Here is an 8650-nt window from a genome sequence, read left to right as displayed (position 1 = left end):
TTAATAGTCCAAGTTGGTGTATGACAAGGTTGAGAGTGTGGGAACTGCAAAGGACATAGAAAGCAAAGGAATAATATCCAGAATTTTTTTTTGCAGACCTATTTTCTTTTCCTTCAAATTGCTTGCATTATCATAACTTTGACCTCTTAAGCCATCCATTGAGTATGAAAAGTTTTAAGCTGATTTATTAGAACGTCACCGGTCACACGTCACAGGTGATCTCAGCTAATTTTACAAATACAGAGAAGTTTTCTTTTACTCTTAGTATGCTAATTTTGCAGAATTCTTCATCATTAGACTGAAATGATGCGGTCATTGTCAACATGTTCTGTATGGCTTGCATCTGGTGTGCAATGAAAAATAATAGAAAAACACTTTGTCTTTTTAACCAATAAAATGATTTTGCCTTTACACGATTTGATAGTACTTGAATAAGTTTATTTTGAACATTGTTACCAAATAGAGAAAATGTCTTTTAATCTCAACTTGTATTCTTTTGAGCTGTTCATTTATGATTGGATAAAACAAAGAAAGGAATTTTATAACTTTAAAAAAGTTCCCATTGTCATGAGCATAAATTGTAGCGCTGCTGCCACAAAAGGTGTAATATTTGTTTGTATATGTTTTATGTTTATGTATGCAATTGTGTTCATATAAATGTTTTTGTGGTATGTGTGCACATATGATGTATGTACGTACGCGTAGGTGACTAGTAAGACCTTCATACCTAATATATTTGCCTAAAAATAGTTAAAAATGGTATAAATTATTACTCAAATTACTTTAAGATTGTTTGTTTGGTATTAGATTTGCTTGGGTGACAATAATAAGATTTTCATATAATTCCTCCCAAGTCTAATTTCTTCTTTTGGTTCCTTCTAACATTGTTTTTGTCACATTACGCACTAAAGATGACGCGATAAAAGTTAAGTTGAACAAGGAATACTTTCAGTTTTAATGATCTTCCATACTGCAAACTTTCTCTTCAGCTTCTTCCAATGAAATCCATGCTCCTATATTATAATTTAATAAGTTATTACAAGCTTTAAGCTACGTATCTCCTGGTAGATGATAGAATCAAAAACTTATTCCGACGTATGAAGCTTTGTGCATATTGATGACCGGAATATAACAAAATAAGTGTTTGCCTTGATTTTTAAACACTTTTTAACAAAAACTTTTTTTTTTAACTTATTGCCTGCCCAAATCGAAACCCTTAGTCGATGTATGTACACACCCTGCATGTTCTACGTATTTATTCAGTCGATGTATGAACACTCCCTGCATGTTTACCTATTTAGTCAGTCGATGTATGTACACTCCCTGCATATTTTATCTATTTAGTTAGTTGATATATGTACACTCCCTGCCTGTTTTACATGTTTAACTCAGTCTATGTGTACACGCTTCCTAATTTTTATAATAAATAAAATCCACACCAGATATTCCAAAGAAGAAGTAAATTATAAATATCTACTTGTTTTTTACGCTACGCAATTATTTGAAACTATGATTATTAACGGGTCATCAACTTACACAAAACTTCAAACGTCGGAATAGGTTTTTGATTCTATTGTCTACAACAATTCTTTTCTTTCTTCATCTGTTTTACTATTTAGCCCTTCTAATGTTTGATTCTGAGACCTCATTGTCAAAGCCTGGAAAGTTTGAATATTTTCATTTGGTTTTATGCGCAACATTAAATCCAAAATAGAAAAGATAGTGGCTGCATCACCACCAACCACTTCTGACAAACTAAAAGATAATGTTTTCCCACTTTATGTTGTAATTTGAAAGTTTTAATAACGTTTATGGTACTTTTCAGTAGCATCACTATGCAAATAATTGCTAACGGTAGAGCTTTTGTTTGTCAAATTATTTTCAAGCATCGCTTGAGTAACTCGAGACTAGCTTCAGCAACTTGACCTAAAATAAAAGTTTCCTGCATTAATCTGCATTTTAACAGCGACTGATGGCATTCTAGATATGTTATTTCTTGCTAGTTTGTTTAATACTACTTTAATGGCTCCGTTGACGCTATTCATACTCACATTCATTGAAACAAGTTTCATGATGGTTTCTCTATTGTCATCACAGTACCTACCATCTTTAAATTTTATTTTTTCATCATCTAACAAAGAAACCAATTTATGATGTTCTTAGTTCCCTTCTTATAATACATTTGTCTTACTATATAATGTTGCGATATCTTCTTCTAAACTTTTGAGATTTTATATATTGTTTTTCATATAGTGTTAATATTGTTGTTTTTATTTTGTAAATTTTTAAATTTTTAAATTTTTTTTGCAACTTTAGTTTCTCTTATTTTAATTCAAAAATGTTAAAAAATTTTTTAATTCAAAAATGTTTAAATCTAAATTTTCGAGAATTGAATTTTTAACATTCACTTTTAATTGTGATATTTTACATTTTGTTTCTTTTTTTAAGGAATTAGTTTCTTTTATATTTCCAAAGTGTATCACGGGGTTTTAAATTTTTATTTAAATTTCTCACATTAAATGATTCTTTCTTTGACTTTTCTCGCGATAAAGTTTTTTTCTTCTCACAATAAAGTTTTTCCTTCACGATTAAGTTTTTTTCTTCTCACGATAAAGTTTTTCCTTTTCACGATAAAGTTTTTTAATAAGATTTAGTTCAATTTCTATTAAAGAGTTTTTTGAAACAAGCATTTGTTGATTGTTCGACATATCTTCAAAATATTCTAAATGCACAAGATAATGTCAAGTTCGACTTAAACTTTACATTGTAACTAATAGCGGCAGAGTATTTTTTGAGGGGAAAACCCATACTCTGCCGTTATTTGTTACAATGTAAAGTTCAAGTCGAACTTGACTCAAGTTCGCTTCTTGCATTCCACCCTAAATCTATCATTGATTCAATTTTCTTCTATAAAATTTTCTTTTTGGGCATTTTGCTATTTAGGATTGTTTCTTTAAGAATTTTAGAACTTTTTGATGTAGGGGAGACCGGAGAGACTTTAGACAGTTTTTTCTCTAATTGGGCTTATTTAATAATTGTTGCATTTTTTCAAAGTAACATATTTTTCGTCAAACTACAATGATTAGTTCTTTAAACAGTTTAACTTTCTTTATATTTCTTGATTTTCAATGTTTAAAAGCTATTTTAAAAATACTAATCAAGTGTCCGAAGTCAACCCGCATGCGGGGTGACTTCGGACATTTAAAATATATCATATCCATAAAACGAGACCTCTTGTCTCGTTTGGAACCGGCAATGCACGCACTTTATCGGTATAGGCATTAAATGCAAACTCTTTATTAGTTCTTAAAAATGTATTGGAAGGGGGGAAAAAGGCACATTTTTGCTTTTTTTGCAGCTGCAAGTGTCTCTTTTTCCAGGGTATCTGGGGCTATTATGGATCTAACCCTAAGTCGTCCTCAATTTTTAGCGTTTGATTTCCGTGGAGCAGCTTTAGGATATGGATGAATTTGTTGTGGGGTAACATGGAAATCAATAAGATCCGTTGCTATGATAAAGTTGAGACTTCATTGTTACAAGATGTTTCTGGAAAATTAGAAAGATTTGATTGCATCCTCATGTTATGACTAACATTATGAGATAAGAAACTCGGTTGTGTTTCAATATGAGTACTATTAGTACTCATATTGAAACGCAACCGAGTTTCAATATGAGTACTAATAGTACTCATATTGAAACTCGTAGTTACTCGTATCAGTTAAACATTATCTTCATCATCCAACGGAGCTATTGCTAGCGGTTGACCAGTTCATGAAAAATGATACACATTGATCAACGCTGTTATGAGATGTTATAGGGCTTTTTGATGGAGCAGTTTCTGATTGATCTGTCTCATAAAGTAATCTTCATCTGTAAATACAGTTTTATCAAAAGGCCAAATACCAGTGCATCTAAATCTAGAATTTATCTTTGTAGGAGTAGCAGCTCTATCCCAAGCTTGGAGACAAATTTGTGGGATATCATAAATGCCAACAGTTTGACCAGGGTGTGATATCCATAATTCTAGGCCACTATTGTAAAAATGCTTAAACGGTCCATATGTATAATGGTTGAAGTTTATTTGGTGTATGTGGTGGCATCGTAAGGGTGACAATTCCATTTTCCATGCTATAGTTCCATCTGTTTGATATAATGTAATCCTATAAGGATGACAGTTCTATTTTACTTGCTGTAATTTTCTTGCTGTAAGTCCGTCTACTAATAAATAGGACTTATGGTTGTCCATGATCAATAAGACCTTATTTGTGCAGAACAAAACGGATATTATGAGAAAAATATTCTAACACCTTCACAAAATTTTCACTTGTCATCCAACCAGATGGGTTATTTATTATTTTTTTTTAATTTTTTATTTTTGGGTTAACCGAACCAAGTCCTGCAGAGTCTGGAATACCTTGCATCATTTTCCTTTTATTAAAGCGGTGGCGAGGGAAAATCTAAACAGGTGGTAAGGCATGACCAGCCACACTTATGATTCCTTTATGTGTTACCAATTCTCCTCTTTCTTGTGACGTCACTTGACCGACTTGGTGCTACCCTTTCCGAGCTATGACTTTAGAAACACACTAAACTGTTGTTACCCCAGTTTCATCCAGACTGTAACTTTGGGGTGATGCAAAATTGTATCTTGTAATAAGTTTATAAAGTCTATTTTGAAAATCTGCTACTGTTACTTTATTGAAACGTTATCCTAGCCTATCAATACGATCAACTGAAGCTACGAGACTCGTAGCTTTAGGTGATTGTATTGATAGGCTAGGATGACGTTTCATGAATGACTTCTTATAGTTTCTGGTTATCTTTTGATTAGTTGTGATAAAAATAACAATAAAAATTAAAACTTGTTCAAATTCTTTTTTGTTTACTCTAGTAACTACTACTCTTTAGTTTAGCACTACTAGCGGTACGGGTTTTATATACATTCACTTGAGAATTCCATCGTGCAAAATTTATCTACAAGAGAATTATGGCGTTGCAATCGCCAATGATTGTGCAAAAACTTCAATAATTGTCCATAGGGAATTGCTAATTTTTTTATTAAAGCATCGGAAAAGACTTTAGACAATGTTCGAAATGTCTGAAGTCTCCCCATAAGGGGTATATTAAAAAAATCAAGGGATTCGTTACAAACTCATATATAGATTACAAATACTTACATTCTCAGCGTCCATAGGTAACCGTTAGTTCTAAAAAAATTGCACCAACTCTGGCAGAGTTTATAACTAGGATCTGAATGATTCACTTGGAATAGAAAATTTGATATCAAAGAACAAAAAAATCTTTTTTCACTTTAAAACCTGTTTTTTAGCGGGAAACTGTCACCTAACTATTTTAAAGCTAAGAGCGTATGTCTATCAACATATCGACTATAGACAAAATTGTCCTAATGTTAACAGGGTAGGGGATTTCGAAGTGTTCATTCTCTCCCCGTGTCTGAAGTCTCCCCGGTCTACCCTATTATCAAAAAAATTTGTCACAGGCAGAATGAAGGCTTCACCTAATAACAACGCCAACTTTTCGCGCTGCTTCTTTAACTTTCTGATGTAATAAACTAGTCGAGTTATTTATCATAAAATCAAGGTAAATGGTAGAATCAAAAACCTATTCCGACCTATTCTTCCTATTTAGTCAGTCAACGTATGAACACTCCCTGCATGTTTTACCTATTTTAGTTGGTCGATGTATGTACATTTCCTGCATGATCTACCTATTTAGTCAGTTGATGTATGTACACTCCTTGTTCTACATGTTTAAATCAGTCTATGTGTACACACTTCCCAATTTTTACAATAAATAAAATTGCGTTGCGTAGCGTGTATATATATATATATATATATATATATATATATATATATATATATATATATATATATATATATATATATATATATATATATATATATATATATATATATATATATATATATATATATATATATATATATATATATACACGCTACGCAATTATTAAAATCAATGATTTATTATCGGGTCATCAATTTACATAAAACTTCAAACGTTGGAATAGGTTTTTGATTCTATCATGATTATTCAAGGAAAAGTAATTGAATATAAAAATCTACACAAAAAGCTCAATAAGTTTTTAATTTTATGTTATTAAAGTTTACCTTATATATTTTATGAAGTTGAAAATATTTTTTTAAAGTATATATATATTTTATAAAAGTTTCTAATCAAAAACAAAAATGAATAGCATGAAATTAAGTTACACCTAAAAAACTAAAAATAGAAGCCATTACCCCTTATGAAACGTAACTAACTATTTGCAAAACGATTAGCAACTCGCAAAGACCAAGGTATGTAATAATGTATACCTTGATCTTTGCGAGTTTAGGCATCGCAGTACTTACTCAAATTATTGGACTCGAAAAAAATAATAATAATAAATAAAATTTCTAACCTTCGCTAGCTTTTTGGATTTTTTTTATAAGAGCTTTATAAAAAAGAAAATCCAAAAAACTAACGAAATTTAAAATTTTTTTTTTTTCGAGTCTGATAACTTAAGTAACTACTCTATAACTGGGTTTAAATTTTTTTCTTCGTGACATGTCGTTGATTACGGTAACTGGTTGAACTATTCATATTTTTATGAAATATAAGCATATATTTACGATCTTTTTAGATTTTGCATTATTTTTAAATAGCACTCCTATCATTATTACTTTGTAAAACATAATTTATTATTTACTTTAAACACCTCAGCTGTGATGGCCGAGTGGTTAAGGCGTTTGACTAGAAATCAAATGGGATCTTCCCGCGTAGGTTCAAATCCTACTCACAGCGGAGATAATTATTTTATGAAAATTATGTTAAACGTTAAAATTAAAGTTTTATCGATTACTTACGTAATTATATAATCAGTTCTTTTATTTTTCTTCAATCAATTTATAATTTAAAATCAATATTAATTTATTTCCTAAATTAAGGTAATTTAATTTTGTAGATTTTAAAAAATAAACTTCATTTACAATTTAAAATCAATTTAAAATCAAATCTGATTTACAATACAATTTAAAATCAAATCTGATTTACTGAATAAAGTCATGATTAAGAATTAATTAATATATTTTCCAGGAAAACTAAATTAATTTGGATGCCGAATAATGCAGAGCAACAATGTACTTAGAACTAGGGGTGCATCGATGCTTAATTATGGCCGATGCTGATACCGATTGGTACAGGCCGATACCAATGCATTGGCCTGTACCAATCGGCATCAAAATCAGCATCGGCCAAATGTAAGCAAAGTAATAGCAAAACCTGTCAGTAGGGCCCCAAAAATTTAAAAATATGTAATTGTTAAAAGTTATATATATATATATATATATATATATATATATATATATATATATATATATATATATATATATATATATATATATATATATATATATATATATATATATATATATATATATATATATATATATCAGTGAGGGATTCAGGAATTTTTGGTGGGCGTGAATTTGGGGCGTGGGGTGCGTGGGGGATATTGAAACATTTTTGTATTTGGTACCACATTAGCGTCTTTTAAAAAAAGATTTATAAAGGTCCTCCATTTCTAAGATATTTTAGGATTTTCAGAATCTGGTGGGGGAGATGCATAACCCCCATCCCACCCCCTATCTGAATCCGTATATTGATATATTGAACCCGTATATTGATATACTGATATATTGATTTTATATATACATATTTTTTTTTTTTTGTTATTCACCTCCTCAAGGCCATGAAGGCCACTACAGATGAGGAGGCTACTCAATAGTGGTTATAACCCTCTCTCAACTCTATAACTCCGAAACACGAACCTCGACGAACAAGGCCGCTGCGCGGAGAAACAAGTTGTATATATATATATATATATATATATATATATATATATATATATATATATATATATATATATATATATATATATATATATATGTATATATATATATATATATATATATATATATATATATATGTATATATATATATATATATATATATATATATATATATATATATATATATATATATATATATATATATATATATATATATATATATATATATATATATATATATATATATATATATATATATATATATATATATATATATATATATATATATATATATATATATATATATATATATATATATATATGAAGACCTCAGTGGAAAAACCGGCGTTGTCACATTTAAAAAGTATTAAGAAAGTATTTGTTGATCATTAATAAATGTCTTTATTTAAAGCAAAGAAAAAAAAAATTATGTATAAAAAATTACAAAATGTTTTGTTTTTGAATAAATTTTAAATAAAATAATTATAATATAAATTTTTTTAAATTGCTTAGTTTAATTTGCTTAAAATAAAGACTTTTATTAATGATCAATAAATACTTTCTTAATACTTTTTAAATGTGACAACGCCGGTTTTTCCACTGAGGTCTTCATATACATATATATATACATACTGATTATATATATATACTGATTATATATATATATATACTGATTATATATATAGGATTTTTCACAATAAAAAACTTTATATTTGTTAATAATAAAAAAGACTCGTTTTTGAATCTACCGCCATTTTGATATTAAAAGGAAAAGATAC

General features: G+C 29.1%; 1 non-coding gene across 1 annotated transcript; it reads left to right on the top strand.

The window, feature by feature from the left end:
* Nucleotides 1-6743: 6743 nt before the first annotated feature.
* trnas-aga (transfer RNA serine (anticodon AGA)) lies at nt 6744-6825 on the top strand. Its single transcript has one exon. It is a non-coding gene; the product is annotated as a tRNA-Ser (tRNA).
* Nucleotides 6826-8650: the final 1825 nt, after the last annotated feature.

The sequence above is a fragment of the Hydra vulgaris genome, chromosome 01 (assembly GCF_038396675.1).
Source record: "Hydra vulgaris chromosome 01, alternate assembly HydraT2T_AEP".
NCBI lineage: Eukaryota > Metazoa > Cnidaria > Hydrozoa > Anthoathecata > Hydridae > Hydra > Hydra vulgaris.
The sequence above is the reverse complement of the archived record's forward strand: the minus strand, read 5'-3'. Positions and strand labels throughout refer to the sequence as shown.